Here is a 22,241-nt window from a genome sequence, read left to right on the forward strand (position 1 = left end):
TGGCACAGGAGGATATGGGTTCAAATCATCTGCTCAGATACTTGGCAGATTTGTGATGTTAAGTAAGTCATCTCTTATTTGAGGGAGTTGGGACTGATGATCCCTAAAATCCTTTCTAGCTCTAAATCTATATAAACTAGAGGCATCCTGTTTTAATTAACCTTCCTAACTAGGTTCTAATTCCTGTTGTTTTTATGCTACTGAAAGAAAAGTCTTTTCAGCTCCCTTTAAAATCAATGTCCTGGGATAAAAACCGAGTTGTCTCAATTAATTGCATCTCTGGAAATCTTACTCACTCTGGGAACATTCACAGAATATAATTTCAACATTGTTCTAAGTGAAAGACAAAGTTTAGAACAGTGGTATCAATCTAAAACAAACAAACAAACAAAAAACCCAAACAAATGGGAGCCAGTAAATTGTACTAAAGATCCCTGCTGGGCCCATATTGATATAGAAAACTGCATATTCACAGTATCTATATATAATTGTACTTTTTTTTGTTAAATATTTTCCAATTACATTTAATCAGGTTTGGGCTACACTCAGGGTATTGTGGGCCACATGCAACACTTTGGCTTTATGCTTTATACGTCCATTTTAGATAACAAAAGGAGGATTTTTAGACATACATATATGATTCAATGCAAAATGGCATATTACAAGAGAGGGTGAAACAGTACACTATGTCCAAGGTGGGGAAGGGGGTAAGGGGAGGACACAGATACCTAGTTACTGAATCAGAGAAAATCTTTTCCTGAATTAGAGAGGAGGTGCCAGTATTTGTGTTGAGATTTCAAGGATGGGTAGGAATGTGAGAAAAAAATATTGCATTTTGTCAGCAGAAAACAGTGTGAGCAAAAGTATAGGGGAGGGAGAGAGAGGCAAATGATAAGGGAAGGTAAATGGACCAAGGATTCAAGTGCTTAGAGGAAAGTAGCATGAGATAAAGCTGGAAATAAAGGATGGTGCCAGATTGTAAACAGCCTTGAATTTCTAGGGAAAAGAATTTGAACCTCACATAAAGGACAATAGAGATTCAATAAAGGATTGTGAGATAAATAGTATCTCTAAATCAAGAAGATAAATCATATGGTGTTGCAAAAAGATGATTTGTAGAGGAAAGAGAATAGAGAGAGGAATCCATTCCATTAATCTAAGTAGGTAGTAAGGACAACAATCAGAGTGAGGAGTGAAAATAGAGTGAAGGGATGTGTGTGTGTGTGTGTGTGTGTGTGTGTGTGTGTGTGTGTGTCAATGTGAGCAATACCATAGTAGTGCATAGGGAAATAAAGAAAATTTCTTTCCAGGAAAAGAAGACTAAATATGAACATTTGCAGTTAGCCACAATGACTTCAATATAACTAATACAGTAAAATCTATACATCCTGAAGAGATGAGATGGTGGTGTTTAAATCATGATGTGGTTAACTTGGACAAGTTGAATGTATTCAACATGCCAAGGTCAATTTAGCACCTACAAAAATACCTGGGACCTACCTAACCAAGTAACCATGAATAAATCTTGAAGGAAAATATGATGAATTTGATGATTGTGAATTCCTTGAGAAGTCTTGATCACTAGTTGAAAGAGCGAATAAGTTAACTTCATCTTATTTTTTGGTATCATTACATACTACGCTATTTCAAGGAACTCTGCTTGCATTACAGTAAATAATAGACTCCTCAAGGTCAGAGATTGTTTTCATTTTTGTTTTTGTTGAATGAAAACTCGGGGCCTGATATTTGATTAGGTATTTAATGAATGCTTATTAAATTGAACTCAAGTATATTAGTGTGTGTTTTTCCTCCATCATTCATACATCCATGTCTATATCTCTTATGTGATAAGTAATGATTTTTGTGAGCTTCAATGCTTCTCTAATTCAGCTTCTTCAGTTAACTTGAAGAACACCTCTGAACTTTGCTAGATTGCTAGTCTGTTTTAGGACCCTAAAATGGAGGTCATATTGTCTGTCACTGAACTCATACTTCATATCTTTCTGATTGGGTCTATATTTGATTTCTGACAAACTGTTTTCCAATTTTTCATATTTTTTGTCAAAAAGTAAATTCGTATCCCAAGTGTTCAGATGTTTGGGTTAAAAAACACTAGTGTATTGTGCTTGTTTGTTTCTATATATTTTATACCTAATTTCTCACACTTCTTGACTTTTATATTTCTTATCCTGTACCAAATCACTTTAATGGTTATGGTTTTGTAGTGTATTTTGAAATATAATACTTCTAGACCCCCTCTCTTCCCATTTTTTTTTTACATTATTTCTTTTGAGATTCTTGATCCTACTCCTTTAGACAATATATGATGCTAATTTTTTTCTAGCTCTAAAAGACTAAATATGGGTAGTTGGGTTGATTCAGCACTGAATAAACAAATTAAATTAGATAATGCCATCTGTTTGTTTTTTATAATGGCTTAGACTGCCCATGAGCAATCAATATTTGTCCAGTTATTTAGATCTGTCTTCTTTAACGTAAAGGGAATTTTGTGGATGTAATTATGTAGTTTCTCTTTGTGATTTGGAAGGTAGACTCCTAAGTATTTCAAACACTGTGCATTATTTTAAATAGAATTTCTCTTTCTATCTCTTCTGGCTGGGTTTGCTGATAATGTATTAAAAATGCTGGTGATTTATATGGTTTTATTTTGTATCCCACAACTTTGCTGAAGTTGTTTATTGTTTCAATTAATTTTAAGTGACACTATTATTCTCTAACTAAAACATCATATCATCTGCAAAAAAGTGATAATTTTATTTCCTCTTTGCCTAAGCTTATTCTCTCAATTTTTTTTATATCTTATCACTATAGCTAGCGTTTGTAGCACTGTATCAAGAAAAGTAATGGCGATACTAGACATCCTTGATTTACTCCTGATCTTATTGAAAAGGTCTCTAGTTTATCCCTATTATATATAATACTCTTGGTTTTAGATATCTAGCGATGCATAAAAATGTGAGGTATATGGTTGCCAAACATGTCTGCCACTTGGAGGAAATCCTATGTGGCATCTAAATTGAAGAGAGATTCTTTGTAAATGATGAGGTGCTTTAGAAACTCCTGTTCATGGTGTGTTGACTACACTAAACCAGAAACATTGAAGATTCTCTTAAAAAGAAATCATAACTACTCAAAAGAGTATGCCCTGACCATCCACACAAAAATGAACAAGGTGAAAACATCTATTCCCCAGACTATGACATTTGTTGGAATGGGCAAAAATATTTGGATAGAGCTTATCAATCAGTATGTATACTTGGGATATACAACACAGATAGACAATATGTTGGACCCAGAGAGAGGAGAAAAAAATGTCATATTGTTTTTAGGAACCCACAAAATCCCTTTAATAACCTTATCTTTTTGGTGTAAATAAAAGTCATTTTTTTAAAGTAAAGAGCTTCTACTGGTGCTGCTGTATGTCAGTGAAATATGGAATGCAAATATCTGAGAAATCAAAAATGAATATCAATAGCGGGCAGTGGAGAGGTGGATAGTAGCCATGGGAACACCACAACATATAACCAATGTGGAGCTTGAAGGAAAACTAAATTTCAAAGTTTTTAATCAAGGAATTATATGATAAGAAAAAGAAGATCGGTGGCTTATATGTTAAAAGTGGTCAATAGCAGATGAAAAGCCAGAGTGTTCCACTTGTACCCTTGATATACACCCAAAAATTGAAAAGATACTCCAGCATTTGGGTGGATTCACTGTTCTTAGAAGATAGAGGGCTTGGTCTGGCATCAGGAAGACCTGAGTTAAAATCCAGCCTCAGACACTTACTTTCTCTGTGATTCTAGGAAAGTTGCTTAACTGCTGTTTACCTCAATTTTCTTATCTTTAAAATGGAGATCATAATAGCATCTACATCATTGGGTTGTTGTGAGGTTCAAACAAGATGATACTTGTAAAGTATTAGGCACAATGCCTGGAACATAGTAGATAGCACATAAATGCCAGCTGTTATTATTGTTACTATTATCATCAATGCTAATTATTGTAATTGAAGGAGAAGAGTGACAAAGTATGCATAGACATGAATGGGTTGCATTCTACATTGTCAGAGGGAACTACAAAATCAATGAGGTCAAAGACCTAATTGAATATTTGAACACTAAAAATATGGGCTTCCCCAGAAGGTAAGAAAAGTCTGAATAGCCTCTTTCAGATATATTGTAAAGATATTCCCCTTCAGCTTCAGTTTGGACTAGATGGACACTGGTCTTCATCCAAATCCAATATTCTGTGATTCTATGATGTAGAAAAAAAACAGTGCTGTGCATGCCTCCACAATTTTGTACTCCCTTTAGGACTCAGTGCCTTAAATCAAATAACTTACAGGGACATCTAGTTGGTAAAGTGAATAGATCACTAAGCCTGGAGTCAGGATAGACCTGAGTTCAAATCTGGCCTCACTCACTTACTGTGGTCCTGGATAAGTCACTTAATCTCTTTTGCCTCAGTTTCCTCCTCTTTCAAATTAGCTGGAGAAGGAAATGGCAAACCACTCCATTATCTTTGCCAAGAAAACCCAAATGTGTCATGAAGAGTTAAAAACAACTGAAAATGACTGAACAACAAGTATTATAGAGTTTCATCCATCTGGTTTGGATTTTGTATTCCTACAATATTAATTCAACATTCAGAGAAATTTCCTTTTTGTGGTTATTTGTTCACTGAAGGAGTGAAACTTAAATTGACTTTTAATATTATACATTTCAAATTTTGTCTGCTCTTGTATATATGTATCATTATAACATAATCTTTCTCATTTGTTTTTAATGAAGAGGGTGCTAACTTAACAATGGAGCTTATTTTGCTTTACTTTGGTGTCCTCTATAAGTGGAAACTATTTTGAGGATGGAATGGCTTAGTTATTGGATGCTACCTGATAACCATCACTATCCAAAACTTATTTGATTGGGATTATTTTTTGGTCTGCAAAGTTCAAATCTTCATCCTCCTCATTCAACTCCAAACTGCACAGGAAATCCTCCAATGAAATTATTGTTAATATAACCATGGTCAGGATATTTCATGAAAGAAAAGAATAAAACTTAAAGATACAACAAACTTCTTACTTATAGCTAAAACCACATCCTCAGTCATCAGAGTGACCAATTTGCATACCATTGCCAACAAACTCTTACTAAGTGCTTAGACTATAAAAGCATTGTACACAAAGCAGAAGTAGAGGGATAAAACTAATGAAAGTGATATTGAGCATCTGAAATCCAGAAATGTAGACATTTCAAAGGAAAAAAAAGACAAAAAGCCTCATGTCGAACTGTTCTATTTTTATGATGCAAAATTTTAAAACTTGTATTTTATGTACCTAATATCCAAGTTCCTTTAAAAACATTTTTTAAATCATGAAAATAAAATGATTGGCAAGTGACTATAATTTACTAGCATGATGACTGCTAGATCAAACTTTAAAAGACATATTTAAGAATTAATGATGACCTTTAAGGAGATAAAAATGCATACACACACACACACTCACACACACACATAAGCACAACCACAATCAAAACAATAATAAGAGCTTTTAATCCCTTCTAATGACTGAACTTTAGCATTGGAGATGTGAGAAAATGAGAAGACTAGGCAACTTGTGCCATGTTGTCTCAGGATACTTTCTTTCTGTTACCTCACCCTTCCTCCCATATCTTCTATCACAATTCATATCCATATTTAGTTAAATTAACTGCTTGCTTTGTCCTATGATTTGACTCTATAACAGTGAATTTTTTTGGCTGTTAACTTCTGCAGATGAAGGTAGTCAAAGTGTGGTAATGGACAGCCATTGACAGTGTACTGGATCTCCTTTGCTGAAAGCAGGACCATTAACCAAGGCTAGCTGGACAATAATGTTAACCACTATGGGTTTTATTATATGTCAAAAGATATAACACATGTATTATAAAGTAATTTGAAAACCTTAAAGCACAAAATAATGCTGCTGCTGCTAATAATAATAATAATAATAATAATAATAATAATAATAATAATAATAATTTCACTACTGTGCCCCAGGAGAATGTAAACTCATCAAGGGCAAAGACTCTTTATTCTGTTTTTTCATCCTTGCCTTCTGGAACAATGACTTGCTGTTTATAGGTGTATAAAAAGTACTTCTTGAATATTAATCTTTCCTTGGTTAGTGATCAAACCTTGAGAAATGGGGCAGGGCAGTCTAATTATGCCAAATTGGGGGAAAATGACAACTGTTGATTCAGTGAGTAAGGAAAGGAGATTAGTTTAAGAACTTTGAATTTTCATCCACATAAGGAAATGAAAGCTAGGAATCTAGACCAGAAGTCATACTTCCCTTAGTGGTGTGACTATATCTGCTAGTCAATGGAAGAATTCTAACTTAGTGACCATTTCATTTCAAGAGCTATATGGGCACTCCCAGTTCCATCAAACTGGAAAAGCCTTCAAATATGTGTCTGCAGTTAGTCTCTGAGTCCATCATCCAATAATCAGGCAAGCAAAATTAGGAGAAATGCATCCCCAGAAGATGAGCAGCCACTTGAATACTTTTGGCTATAGTAACCCCTGAAGACAATCTACTATTTTGTGGAGGATGTGTGATCTGCATCAGTGGAGGCAATTCTTCAATGAGTAAGCTTGAATATTTTTAAATATTGAGGAAGGAATTAGCATTTAGATGTAAGAGGAATGATCTGTATAAACAGAATCAAAAAGGAAATTCATTGCAATATTGTACAACCATATTACATAGTTTTGCACAATCTATTAATTGTATATACTGCTATTTCAGTCGAAGAACTGGGTCTCATACATATGCTATAGCTAGAAGAATTAGACTCCATATAAATCTATTTCCATATTATACCAATGATTGCATGGGCTTCTAGGAGTTGTGGTTTTGTTTTGTTTTTTTTTTTTCTCCTTGCCTAGAAAGAGAATGGGCCATTGTGAGATCCAAATGGAATAAGGTAGTTCCAGGGAGTCAATAAATAGTTTGAGAAATTATTTTTCTGTCCAGGGATGTGAGAGATACAGCATAGGTACAGGAGCAGGAGCTTCTGGACCATAAGTGCTGAACACTATACCTGGTAAGTAACCACAAGGAAAAGCATCTGTAGCCTTTTCTGTTTGTTGGTTCTCATGTAAAAAAATAAGAGTTTGGAAAGAACCCTGACTGATTATATCCACTCCAAGATCCCGTTAAGATCTAGTGAATATCATCACTCTCCATTTGCCTATTTGCTTTATTGCTGCCTGGCAAACTAGAATTGTCTACTTTTCCTACTCTTTTACTTTTCCTTTGAAATTGTACTTGCTGCTTATACTTTAATAATGGGTTCTAACTCTGGATATAGATTGTTTAAATTGTACTGAGTGAGCACCCAGCTATTGAACAAGGGTCTTAATCTGTAGTCTATGAACTTCTATATATACACACAGAGAAGCACACACACAGACACACACACACAAACACATCTATACTTCAACATAATTAGCTTCTTTTATAATCTTAAGTATTATACTTAATGTGTTTAAAAACATTATTCTGAGAAGTCCATAGGTTTTCTCAGACTGCCAAAAGGGACCCCCCCCCCCACACACACATAGCTAAGGACCTTTGCAGTAAAGGATACAGGAAGAGGGGAAGGCCTGTGGCAATTCAATGGAAAATCTAACTATCTTGGAAGTCTCATTTTCTAGCCTGATGGCAAAGATCACCTAGGGGTTCAGAGCTTGCCATATTTTAAAATTATCATTTAGTATTAATAACATTCTCAAAGACAGCAAGAGAAAAAGACTGCGTAAACCTGAAGGGCAGTACTCTGTACCCAAACTGCAAGCTTACCTCTTTTCTTCCAACAGACTTAGCTGCTTTGAGCAGAGGGACCTGGGCCAACAAATTCCAAATCTGTCCCCCTCTATGTATGTATATATGTGTATGTATATATATGTATATACATATATATACATATATATATATATATTCACACACACACATATACACACACACACGGAGAAGGTAGTAAGAATAGAGTAGAAGAAAGGACAATGGCCCAAAGAGAAAAGTTCAAAGGAAAGACAAAGCCAATATTAGAAAGTCTTTGTCTTAGAGATTTAGTCCTTATCCTTTCTTTCTGTTGTTGATAAGAGTATTCTTCCTCAACCAAACTATATACATCTACAACACCATGTGTTAGTTTCCTAAACAATGAGAATAAAAATTCTCCACATTATCTTACAGCTTTCCATAAGGTAAACAGTAGGAATAAAGAAGACCTTCATTCAAGTCCTACTATTTAAGTTCTACCTCTGACACATATAGGATAATTGACCCTGGGCAAGTCACTTATTATGACAGTGCCCTAGGCATCCTTCCTAGACTGTAAGTTGCAAGGTCGATGTGGCTCTACATTGATATTGGGAACTCCCTATAGCAATATAATTATATATTGGATCCCCACTCCCCCAAAAAAAGAGGACTAAAAGTTTGCTACCACAGTTCTTATAAACTGGAACATTTACTTTTAACAACTTTAAGTTGAATACTTTAAACACTGTGCAAGGAATTTACAAAGATCCCATATTTGGAAATGAACCAAAATCTCAGTGTTTCAGGAAGAGTTGGTACGATAGTTATTTTTGTCAATCTGGTAAGTAGTTATTTTTGTAAAAAAAAAAGATAATAGGCCTTGCTTTTCAAAAGAATGTCTACTATTTATACTTTAGAGAGGGTACTGCTATATACATTCCAACTTTGGTCCTCTTCAACTTGAAGACTCTTAGAGAAATTTGTGGATCTGGCAGGGAAATTTACCATTGAAACATATTTGGAATCCAGAACTTGGTCTATTCAAATCATTTCCTTATTTTTCATCAGTTCTGGAGATATTATGAAAGTCTATCTTCTTGTATTTTTTGCATTAATTCCTTTTTTAAAAAAATGTTTAAAACTCTATAGAAATTTAAAGATGACAAAAATGTTAGTAGAGTGATTTTAAGCCAGACACTTCCTTGCCACCCCCAAACAGGCCATAATTTGGAACCTGCACATCATGGCATCACCTGCTGCTTTGAGGCACCAGAAAAACTGACACACTGTCAAATGTGTTACTTATTGTTGGGTTTAGGGTTTTCTTTCATATGAGCCTGAATTTTTTCCCTTTACCTTCCAGAACAAATCCATGCTGTTCTTACTCAAGTTTTCTTCTTCTTCTTCTTTTTTCCCCCTCCTCTTTTTTGGTAATTGATGCTGATGTGACTCTGCCTTCCCTCCTGCTGTGCTTAGTGAGAAGAAAGGGAAATCATTATCATACTCTGGTTTCCATGGAAACAGATATTGCCCACATTTGGCTACTTGTGAAAGTTGATGATATATTTGCTTGTCAAGTAACTTCTGTGTATTCATAAGGTTAGCTCAGGACACATGCATCACTCTTGATGATCTGATTGGAAGTGCACTCAGTCTTTAAGTGTTCAGGAAAGGGATGGGTAGCGCAATTGTCCAAGTGTGTAGATAAAATCTATACTTTACAGATGCTAGACAGAAAAAATGTCTGTTGAGTGGTAGCATGGTGAAGAGTGAAGAGACCTAAATTTAGAAGCAGAAGTTCTGGGTTCAAATTCTGACTCTGGTTCTTCCTAATCATATGACTTTGGACGAGTTGTAGCATGTATAGAGAAAGAAGACTGAGTTTGAATCCCTTCTCTATCATCTGTGAAGCATTAGGCAAATTATTTGAGACCTCTTGAGACCTCAATTTCCTCATGCATAAAATGAGGGAGTTGGATTAAATCAACTTCAGGCTCCTTTCCAGCTCAGGCTGAGAGCCTTAATCTTAAGATTAATGTATTACAAGTTCAAGTTAGGAGAAAATTTGGTAAATCTTGTTTATTGGTTAAAAATGGTGAAGTGCACCTAAAATGATTTTCTTGATTAGGTTAAATTTGTACATATGTTAACAGATGAGCCTTTCTTTCACTTGGCTCAAACTGGAATGTTCCAGTTTGGTGATAATCAGAAAATGTGATAATCAGAAAAACAAAGACCTGCAGGGTGTTCATGGCAACAGAAAACTGACATATTCTGAGCTAGCAGGGCAGCACTCAATGTTATTCATTCTCTTGGGAAAACTTCTTAAGTATATAAAATGAAGCCACTATATGATAGTTTCACAAAAAAGAGAAAAAAAGAACCAAGTGACACTTCAACATTTTATTTTAACATAGTACAGTATAGTCTCTCTCTGTCTCTGTTGCTCCCTGCCTATTTCTGTCTCAAGTACAAGATCATTCCTTGCCATTAAAATTTCAGATATAGTATGACCATCATAGATTTGTTACATGATCAAAGTGAAGGTCATTTGAATGTATTATTCTCAATAGTGATCCTTAAAAAGAAGTCATACTTTCTGTCCATACTTGCTTTCTTTCTTTTTTTCCTTTGAGGCACTCTTAAAGAAGCCACTAGTAAATCCTTTTATTTTAAGAGCAAAAACCAAAACAAAACAAAAAAAAATTTGCACCACTGAATATTTTTTGAAAGTTCATTGGGCAGAAACAGGACCTTTTGGAAAACTTGAATGTAAATGTAAACCAAATCTGATGCTATTTATTATTTTTTGATGCTATATTAATATTTCTGTCGCTAAGAGAGAAAATCTTAACCAAAAAAGGAAGGGGGAGAGTGCAAAGATGATAATAAAAGATAAATATATATAATTGTGATCACATATAATTCATATAATTAAAAATTTGCATAAACAAAAGTGGTATGTAATCATACATAAAATTAAGGGTAAGAACAGAGGCTGTTAATTGTTTCTTTGGGCCTGCCATTCAAGAAATGTAGGGAACCAACATAATTATACAACCAGAAGACATCTCTCAATGGGTAAATGGTTAAAAACTATGAACACATAGTTTTGAAAGAAGTGAAAGCTATAAACAATCACATGAAAAATTGTTCCAAATTATTAAGAACAAGAGGAATATAAATGGAGACAACTGTGAGGCTTTATTTCATAATCAGCAAATTGGCAAATATGACAGCTTTGGATGAGGTTATAGAAAGATAGGTACACTAATGCCTTGTTGGTGGAGCTGTGAATTAGTGCAAATATTGTGTAAAGCAATTTCGAATTATCCTACGATAGTCATTAAAATGTCCATACTCTTTGACCCTGAGATACCCTTGCTAGGAATAGACTCCAAGGAGGTCAAGGATAGAAAGCAAGGTTCCATATCCCATAATGATGGTAATAATAATAATAGTTAAGGAAGGAATTATTCATTAATTAATGGCTAATGAGATATTATCACTATAACAGAAAAGAGCTGGAAATAGATAGCCATTGCCTGGGGAAAGCAGTATAACGATATTACTGTGATATAAGAAATGATGCATGTGAAGATTAAAGACAAGCATGCTAAGCTTATTTGAGATGATACAAAATGAAGTAAACAGAAACTTGGAAAAGAATATATACAATGCTAATGAGTGGTAGTGGAAGGAACAGCAGCAACCACAGTCTGATGTTAAAATGATCAAGAATGGCCCTAAAGGAGAGAAGAGACAATGTACTCTCCTCTCTTCCTTAAAGAATGAGAGATCATGATTGAGGCACATTGTCTGGACCCTCAGATTATTTTTGCTTAACTAGCCTTTCCATCATATCACATTGTGTGTCTTGGTAAATCTACTCATCTACTCCCTTGTTGTAGAGCGATGCTGGAGGGAACCTCACTGTGTAGGGGATTGATGAACAGAGAGCCCTCCCTAGAATCATATGAACACAGACTGAGACCTGGAGAGGACCATAGAGGTCATTTAGTCTAACCCCTTCATTTTGTGGATGAAGAAATCAAGTCCCACACTTGAGGCCCACAGTCACACAGGTAAGAAGGGACTGAAGGAGAGTTCTAGATCAGATGTCATATTGCTAAAACCAGACCTAGCACATAGTTTTATAAAACAGTTTTGGTCAGTGTACTCAGATACCCAAGTAGATAACTGGGCAAATAGAAATCACTAGTCAGTAACTAGCAGCCAGAGAAATTTCTTCTGCTTTGATGCTGCTGCTTTGATGTGCCCTTCTCAACAACAACATTTTATTGGATAATTTTGATCACATTAAATTTAAAAGGTTTTGCACAAACAAAACCAATACATCCAAGATTATGAGGAAGCAGAAAGATGGGAAACTTTTTTTTACAGGTATTTCTGATAAAGACCTCATTTCTCAAATATATGGAGAACTGAGTCAAATTATAAGAATACAAGTCATTTCCCAATTGATAAATGGTCAAAGGCTATGAATAAGCAGTTTTCAGGTGAAGAAATTAAAGCTATCTATAATCATATGAAAAGAAATTCTTTAAATCGCTATTGATTAGAGAAATGCAAATTAAAATAATTTTGAGGTACCACCTCACACCTGTTAGATTGGCTAATAAGACAGAAAAGGGAAATGATAAATGTTGGGGAACATGTGGGTAAATTGGGGCACTAATGCATGGTTGGTGGAGTTGTGAACTGATCGAACCATTCCGGAATACAATTTGAAACTACATCCAAAGGATAATTAAACTGTACCCGTCCTTTGATCTAGCAATACCACTACTAGGTCTGTATACCAAAGAGATCATAAAAAAGGGGAAAAAAGGGTCTACTTGTACAAAAAATATTTATAGCATATCTTTTTGTGTTAGCAAAATATTGGAAATTGAGGGGATGCCTATCAATTGGGGAATGTCTGAACAAGCATTATTAATGTAATAGTAATTAATATTAATTACATATTAATGTAATAGAATACTGTTTGCTATAAGAAATAATGAGCAGGTGGATTTCAGAAAAAACTTGGAAACACTTACATAAACTGATGCTGAGAGAAGTGAGCAGAACCAGGAGAACATTGTGCACGGTAAAAGCAACATTGTGTGTTGATCAACTATAATTGACTTAACTCTTCTTAGCAATATAATGATCTAAGACAATTCCAAAAGACTATTGATGGAAAATGCTATCTCCATTCAAAGAAAGAACTATGGAGTCTGCAGGTAGATCAAAACATACTATTTTCACTTTTTTGTGCATGTGTGGCTTTTTCCTCTTGTTCTATTTCATCTTTCACAACATGACTAATGTGGAAATATGTTTACATGATTGCACATGGATAACTTCTACCATATTGCTTGCCATCTTGGGGAGAGGGTATTGAAGGGAGAGAGGGGAAAAATCTGGAGCTCAAAATCTTATAAAATATGAATGTTGGAAACTATCTTTACATGTAATTAGGAAAAATAAAATGCTATTTACCAAAAAAAGTAGCATTTTATCATATAGATGGGCCTCTCTTGCTGGGGTAATCTACCAAGTTCTATTCTATGAGTGTCATCTGTCAACTTATTGATAATAACTATTTGTGCTGACAGAAGAAAAATACATATTTTTCTCTCTCAGGTCCAGTAATCTATAAAAAATGAAAAGACTAGTTAATGCTTTTCAGATACATCCAAGCTAGAACTTAAATTTCCTTTGGGCCTTAAAAACACTCAGAAACAATTGATCAACAAGCATTTATTAAGCATTTACTGTGTGCCAGTAACTGTATTAAGTACTTGGAATTTTCAAGAAAGGCAAAAACTGTCCCTGCCATATAAGAAGCTCACATTTTAGTGAGGGAGACATCATACCCAAATATTGGAACACACAAAATAAATATCTAGTAAGATAAGTATAGAGTAGTTTGGTAGAGAAGAAGGCAGTAGCAGCCGAGAGGAAGATCAATGCAGGCTTGATTCAGAGCATAACAAATTTGTTCCTGCTTATTAGGTAGCTATGACCCCTCTGTCTGGAGGATGCTACAGAGCTTAACATTCAGTGCTGCAGTTATATGTTGCATTTTAGGGCAGACATTGGCTAACAGTTTTTTTTTTCTTTCTTCTTTCCAGCATTTGCGGGAATGAAAAATAACATAACTAAAGAGATGTTCCCTGAGAGGGTCTTAATATTACTTTGCTTTCATGATGATCATCAGAAAGCATTTATTAAGCATCTAACTGCATGTGGCAAAATGCAGGCCTGCAGTGGATGATGGAGCTCCCAATATTACGTACTATTCAAAGGCCTCAGAGCAGCTTACAGTTAACAATCTGATATTGCTTGCTATTTAAGAAAGTGTTCTTTTTACAAAAAAGAAACTTTTATTTGTTCTGGGTTCACTAGTTTCTTGGTACTCTTGAGGTTGGACTTCAGATGACTATAAAGTATGTGTCAATATGTGTGGGAAATCCCTCCACTAACATAGATTACTATCTTTTTTTTGTAACTTAAACTGTCTGAGCCTCAGACAACTTAAGTAACTTGTCTGTGGTCTCACAAATAATGTAAAGATTTGAACTTGAGTCTTTCTGGTTCCAAAAACCTGAATTCTTTCTACTCCTGTATAAAATGTAGAAATGTGGAATTTTCTAATATACAAGAAATTATAATGTGAACTTCATATTCCAAGATTGTGTAAGAAGATTAAAACATATTTTACTCATTTATTTAATAAATTCAAAGCACTAAGATATGATTAGGGTCACAAACTATGTCTTTTTAAGGCATGAAAAGTAAAGTACTAAACTCAAGACAGAAATTTCTGTAGGAAATATGTGAGTGAATCTACTTAATGTAAATGAGAAGTGGGAAGAAGAGAAAGGCACATCAAGTTTGTGTCTACATAGCATGTCCAAAACATTTTAAAGTGAAAACAAAAAGTCTTCCCAAAGATTTCTTGTTGTTAAAATGCATAAAGCAATTTTGCTAAAAATAAACTTCGGGTAAATCATTTGAACTCATGAGATCTCAGATTCCTTCTATAAACAGGAAAGGATTGAATTGAATCTCTATTAATATCCCTTCCATATCCAACTTGCTTTGGATTGTTCTAGGATTCAGTCAAGTTGACAATCAAATGAAATTGAATAAAATTTCCCTCTCATCTTGGTTCTTGTTCCTTTATTTATTTATCATACTTTTATAACTGAAAGGAACCTGAAAGCCACCTAATTCAATCCCCCTCCATTTTACAGATAAGGAAATTGAGGCACAGAAAAATTATATAGCTTTCTCAAGGTTACACAGGTAGTAACATAGCTAAGGTTCAAATCCAGGTCCTCTCCTTCCAAATCCAGCATGCTTACCACTATCCTGTATTCTTTTGTTTCTTAAACTGATTAATATCTTGTCAAAGCCCACTGGAGCAGCTCTTCATAGTGAGAATTTACAATTGTCATTCTGCTAAGTCTTTAATTTTAATCATCACTATTGCCCTTAAAACCCCCACAAATTGGTCTAATCCCAGAATCATTGCAACAGTTACTCAAAGAAGAGCAAAGAGTAGGAGGGAACAACACAGTCCAGGTATCTCCCGCAACTACCCCAAAAAACAAACTGAGGAATAGTGAAGAGAACCAGGTGAAATAATGATTAGGAAATTCAAGTAGGAACCACTGCTGTCCATTCTTTTAGCCTAAGTTCCAAAATTCAGTCCAAAGGCAAATGATCAGGCCAGAGATTTTGGAAAAGAGTTGGTCCATCAGCTTTGTTCCTATTGACCTGGAGGTGTATCTTGAATTCATCATTTTGTTTTCCTCTTTAGATTTAGTTTAAAAGGAAAACTTCTACCTAGGTAGCAGAAGCAGCCTTGCATGTTAAATGGTGCGTATGAGTAAGAGGGATTGTTAATTCTACTCACAATCGTGTCATAATCACTGTAACCCCACACCTCTATTAGAAGAGCAAAGTTTAGCTTTGAGTTTAGAGCTAAATTTAATTCTACTTGTATTGCTGTTTTGGATAAAAATTTTAAAACATTAATTTTGATATACCATTAAAGTACATTTATTACTTTTCCACAAAATTGTTACATTTTCCTGTTTTTATTGTTTTTTTAATTTTGATTTTATCTTTGTTTTGCTTCCTAGCCTCCCTTTCATTGTTGCATCTATTGTTCTTTTTTATAATTAATTAATTTTTCATTTTCAACTTTCACTTCCATTAAGATTTTGAGTTTTAAATTTTCTCCTTTTTCTTCTCCTCCCACCCCCATCCCCAAAATGGTATACAATCTAATATAGGTTCTACTTATATATTCACATTAAACATTTTCATATTAGTCATGATGTGAAAATAATTAGAATTAATGGGAGGAATCATGAGAAAGAAGAAACAAAACAAAATGACAAAAGAAAAAGAGAGCAAATAGTATGCTTACATCTTCATTCAGACTCCAAAGTTCTTTCTCTGGATGTGAATAGCATTTTCCATGATGAGTCTTTCAGAGTCATCTTAGATCCTTGCACTGCTGAGAAGAACTAAGTCTATCAAAGATAGTCATTGCACAATGTGGCTATTACTGTGTACAGTGTTCTCCTGGTTCTCCTCATTTAACTCAGCGTCAGTTCATATAAGTCTTTCCAGGTTTTTCTGAAGTCCTCCTGTTCATCATTTCTTATAGCACAATAGTATTCAATTACATTCATATACTACAACTTGTTCAGCCATTCCCCAATTGATGTGCATCCCCTCAATTTCCAATTCTTTGACACCATAAAAAGAACTGCTATAAATATTTTTTTTCTACATGTGGGTCCTTTTCCCATTTGTATGATCACTTGGAGATATGGACCTAGAAGTGGTATTTCTGGGTTTAAGGATATGCTGTGAGGGATTGTCTGGTGTTAGCTACTGCCTAGTGGAGATTGTGGCAACATGGGGCAGGAACTGGGTATTAGGAAGTAACCGGAGCTCAAGCTCCCGAGGCAGGGGCTGTGCTAGGTGGAGTTGTGGTGAACTGGGATGGGAACTGGATCCGGAGAGGTAACCGGAGCTCACGCTCCCGAGGCAGGGGCAGTGCTATGTGGAGCTGTGACAAGCTGGAGAAGAAACAAGGTACAAGGAAGTAGCCAGAGTACGTACTCCTGAGGCAGGGGCTGTGACACTTGGGAGTGGGACGGCAGAGAACAAGCTCTCTCTGTCTAGCCTTCTTCCTTAGGTACTTCGCTAACCCCAGACGCCTACTTCCTGTGTCCAAATCTGACTTCCTGAGTCACGTATGCTCCCTAGGTGTAGCACTGACCCCAGACGCCTCCCCCCCGGTATCTGGGCCCAACTTCCTGCATCACGTACTTTCTCTTTTGTCTATGCACTGATCCCTCACGCCTCCTTCCAAATATCTAGGCCCCACTTCCTGTGCCACGTATGCTCCCTTTGTCTGGGTACTAGTGCTAGACAACCTCTTCTGATATTTGATCCTCGACGAGTCACTATGGGCGGGCTGAGGAGGAGGGACGTGGAAGACTTAAAAGTACTGTAGGGATGGGGGTGGAGTCGGTTTTTGCTCCTGCTCGTGCGCGTGTACTTTCCTGCCTGGCCTTGCTGTGATGATTATTGAATAAAGTTCAGGTTTTTGCACCTCCTGATTGGGCTCATCTCTGGTAAATCCGGGTGACCCCGAGGACCGGTGAGTATGACCCTGGTTGCCTGATCTGGCTGTAAGAGAGTGCGCGGTTTGGACCAGCACAATACGCACCATTTTATAGCCCTTTGGGTATAGTTCCAAATTGCTCTCCAGAATGGTTGGATCAGTTCATAACTCCACTAACAATGCATTAGTCTTCCAATTTTCCCACATGTTCTCCAACATTTATCATTTTCCTGTTTTGTCATGTTAGCCAATCTGATAGATATGATGTGGTACCTCAGAGTTGTTTTGATTTGCATTTCTCTAATCAATCCCTCTGTTGTTCTAAATTTGTTACATTCCCTTGTCAAAGAGAAATAGAAATGTCACTACTAGTTCTGCTGATCATGCCAATAAGTATTATTCATTCACCTACTGCTGATGTACAAATGGGATGATATTACTGTCACAATGGTAGTAATTTGACTATTTCATTCCCTATTATTTTCTATATCTCACTTGCTTAAAAATTTGCTTAATAGAATCATTGTGGTATAATATTGTGAGTCTATTTTATATCTCTGGTGGTTTGTTGAATATTGTCAACATCTATCAATCTATTAAAAAAGAGGGCATGTTACTGGCTTATGTTAAAAATCTTAACAGGAGAATATTGATGTCTTCTTAAGGAATGGCCATGACAAACGGTTTTTCTCTTTCAGAAGCATTGGAGAATTGATGAGGACAAGTATCTGATATACTTTTGGTAAAAACGTAAAGTGATCCAGTTATACTGGATATCAGTTGGGAATTAGGGAGAAAATTAATTAACTATAATCTTTGACCTAGCAATCCCACTATTGGGCATCTACCCAAAGAAGGTCAAAGGCAGGAGAGGGGAAATGTTTTCACATATATCAATAATATATAGCAATGCACTTCACAGTAACAACTATCTAGAAATAAGATGGTATCAATCTATTGAGAAATGACTGCCCAATCTGGTATATGAACATGATACATGTAATATTATACACAGTAAGAAATGTGAATAAAAGGAATTCAGAGAAATATGGAAGATTTGCACAAACTGATTCAAAATCAAATAAATAATCATAGTTTATATAACAATATAAATTAAAAGATCACTAAAAAGGAGGTCAAACTCTGAAAAACTAAAGAATTAGCAAAGGCAGTAAAGACAAAATAATGAAAAATATCTTCTCATGTAAATGAGGTGGAGGCCCATTGGGGGTTGAATATTGCACATAATATTAGATATTTTTGATATGTTGGATGGTTTTGATTGATTCTTTTTTGTTACAAGGAAGATTTAGTGTGGAAAGAAATTTAAAATGACTGAAAAAGACAAAAGGCATCAATAAAACACAAACCCCTCCCCCACAAAATAAGTATACGGATTTTTAATCACCTCTATCTTATTGGTAGCCTTTTTCTTCAGTGGTTCTGTCTGTAGCATTTTCCATTCTTTTGAAATATTCTCCCCTTTTTACCAGCTTGATATTCAGGTTCTGAATGCCTTTAAAACTTTTTCTTCCATGGCTCAAATTTCTCCCTTTCTATTTGTTCAGGTCCAGCCACTTTCTTAGTATTGTTGCTACTTTCTTACATAGTAGATTGGGTACTTCATCCAAATGGAGTGGTTGCTAAGATTAGATTGTCAAAGAAACATTAGTAGATTTGTTCCATTTCACATCTCAGTGTGATCCACATTTTTACTGGTCCAGCCAGTTAACAGTTTTACTGGTCTAGTCAGTTATAGGTTTGTGTCTGGTCTGGACAGAGGTACAGGAAATGGTTATGACAGACACTACTACAATCAAAGTGAGGTTTATTGCAAAGTTAAGTAGGATGAGTAGATAGTTGCATCATTTGGGCAGTCACCATGAAATTTAAGATCACCAGCCTTGGGTTATATAGAAGGCAGAAAGCCAACCAAAAAGCATTCTTGGAGATGTCCAGAATAGCAGTTCAACACTGAATGGCAAACCCTTTACTAGGGCAGAGCAGTATTACAGAAATTCATTGTGGTGGGGAAAAATATGTAGTTTAACTCTTCTTTGACTTAAATTTGGATTTTTTTTTCAGCAAGACAAGGTTTTCCCTAACCTTGCCCTGTTCTTTATTGGCACCTTTCCCAAGGTTTCTCTCCCCTGATACTACCCTTTGCCTCTGTCAGTATATTCTTTCAGGGAGGTCAATGTGATAATTACTTAGAACAATAATAGTTTCCATGTAGGACTGGCCTTCCTAAGACAAGAATACAAATACATTGCCGTCTACCACAACTGTCCTTTGGAAGATTCTTTAGTCTTTTTTTTATACCTCAAAAGTGAAGCACGTGAAAAACTACGTATTGCCTAGATTATGGTATTCAATTGGGCAAGGAGCATCGGTGAGTTATTCTGTTCATGTATAAGATGTGGACATATGCTGGAGAGAGATAATGAGCTGAGTCCAGAATTAAAAAGGAAGAATGTACTGAGCTGGGGAAACTATGGAATATTTTCAAAGATTCTCAACTCTTTACTGACACAAAAGTCAGGATCTCCCAAAGGGCAGGTAAGCCAATCTAGCTGAAAAGCAGCATACCCGGAGGGAAAGACAGGAGGCAGTATGGGGCAAGCAAGGCAAACCATCACCACAATCATCTTGACTATCATCCCTCAGAAACTGATCAAGACATCCCAGGATCCTGAAACCAAGAGTCTTGGGATGAGCAGTGCTGTCCCCCACTCCACGCCACCAGACCTGCACCAAGTGTAATCCCCATAGTCATAATTAAGGGGAGAAATCATTATGGAGAGGGGCTCCATCTTCATCACCAACAGCTATAACAACTAACCAATTGCCAGCAGAAGACAAAAATAAAACAGTAGTCTTGGGACAGGCAGTAGTACAATACCTTTCTGGTGGAGCAAAAAACATCCTCCCACATCCTCCCTTAAGAGAGGACAGAAAATGCCACCTGTCTCTTCATTTGCCACCAGCTGATCTGCTTGTTTTCAACTCCAGCATTACCTCATACCCTCTGGCACCACCTCCTTTCAGCATCCTGTTGTATATTATCTTCCCCATTTAGATGTTAAGCTCCTTGAGGGCAAGAACATTTTTCCATGAAAGCTATAATAATAATAATTTTTTTAAACACTGAAGTTTTAGGTAGTGAACAGTAGATTTTTTTCTATTTCATGTGCAATTGTCATTTTTACAGAAATGCTTGTTTTGTTTTGTGAATTGAAAATAAAATAAACTGAAAAAAATAACACTGAAATTTGTTATAGTGCTTTAAGGTTTACAAAACACTTTACTTAATTCCATGTCATCCTCACAGCAACTACTGAAGTAGATAGGTGCTATTATTTTCCTTATTTATAATATTATAAATAGCAACAACTAAATATAGCATTTTGTAGTTTATAAAAATATCACATGTGTGTTATCTCATAAGATCTTCACAGTAACCTTGTGAGGTAGGTGCTATTATTAAACCAGTTTCACAGATAAGGAATCTAAGAGACAGAGGTTTAGCATTTGCTCATGGTCACATAGCTAGCATTTGTTTGGGGCTGGATTTACATTCAGTTCTTTATTATTTCAAGTCCATTATTCTATTCACTGCGACAAGTCAGGTAGAACATAGCCTGGACTGTGCACATTACCAGAGTTTAAGTAGGAACAGTGACTCAAATAGAATTCCATTGAGGAAAGTCCCTAGGATGTGGAGTACAGAGGATTGTAAGCCTTTGGAGAGTTAGAGGATGCTGCTGCCAACCAGCCCCTGCTACATAGGCAGTTATATCATAAAATAATTTTTCCCCATGAATAACAGACTGATTGGCACTGGTGACATGGTCCTGAGAGTCCCTATGATCCTATAAAAAGCACCCTTCAAGGGGAATTTGCAGCCTCCTCAGCCTTAGTGCATCCTTCACTGTTCCACCTGCCACTGCTTTGGGATGTATCCCCACTAAAAGGGAAAAAGAGCCAGATGCTCAACCAGTACCAATATGTATGCTTTCCCTGTATCCAATGACAGATTCTTTGTAAGATAAGTAAACCTAACATTTTATAATTAATTGCTTGAATCTGGTCAGTCATTTACACTACTCCAATACATGTGGTTAGGATAGCCGGTAAAAGATTTAATAATAGGAAAGAATGAACAAACAAAAAGAAGTAAGGTAGGAAGGAAGGAAGGAGAGAATGAAGGGAAGGAGGGAGGGAGGGATGAAGGAAAAGAAGAAGAAAGGAAAAAAGAAAAGAATGAAAGAGAAGAGGCCTCCAAGCAAATTCTGATTGGTTGTGGAGAATAAGTCATTACCCACTGCTTTAGTCGTTTGTGCCTGAAATCAAAATCAGTTTTGCAAAGCGGGTAATGATTTTTGCCATTTTTTTAATCAAAAAGCATATTTTTGCCTCACTTGAATTCAGCCTGAGTAACAAATGATCAGGGTCAGAGCCTGAACAAGAAGAGAGGGGATGCGAGATGGGGTGTTTGATTTTGTAATGAAGGGAAGTAGGTGTTTTTATGAGAGAAACCACGAAGGCAATCCAGAACATGAATTTGAACTATCCTTAAAGTTAAGAAACATATGATTATTTTCTAGATGCTCGTAATAATAATATACCTGAAAGTGTGATCTGTGAGGTATGTCTAGATTAGTGGAGAATCAATTTATTTTATATTCTGAAATAGCACACACACACACACACACACACACACACACACACACACACACACAC

This window comes from Vombatus ursinus, unplaced genomic scaffold (assembly GCF_900497805.2).
Source record: "Vombatus ursinus unplaced genomic scaffold, bare-nosed wombat genome assembly UNPS02003292.1, whole genome shotgun sequence".
Taxonomy (NCBI): domain Eukaryota; kingdom Metazoa; phylum Chordata; class Mammalia; order Diprotodontia; family Vombatidae; genus Vombatus; species Vombatus ursinus.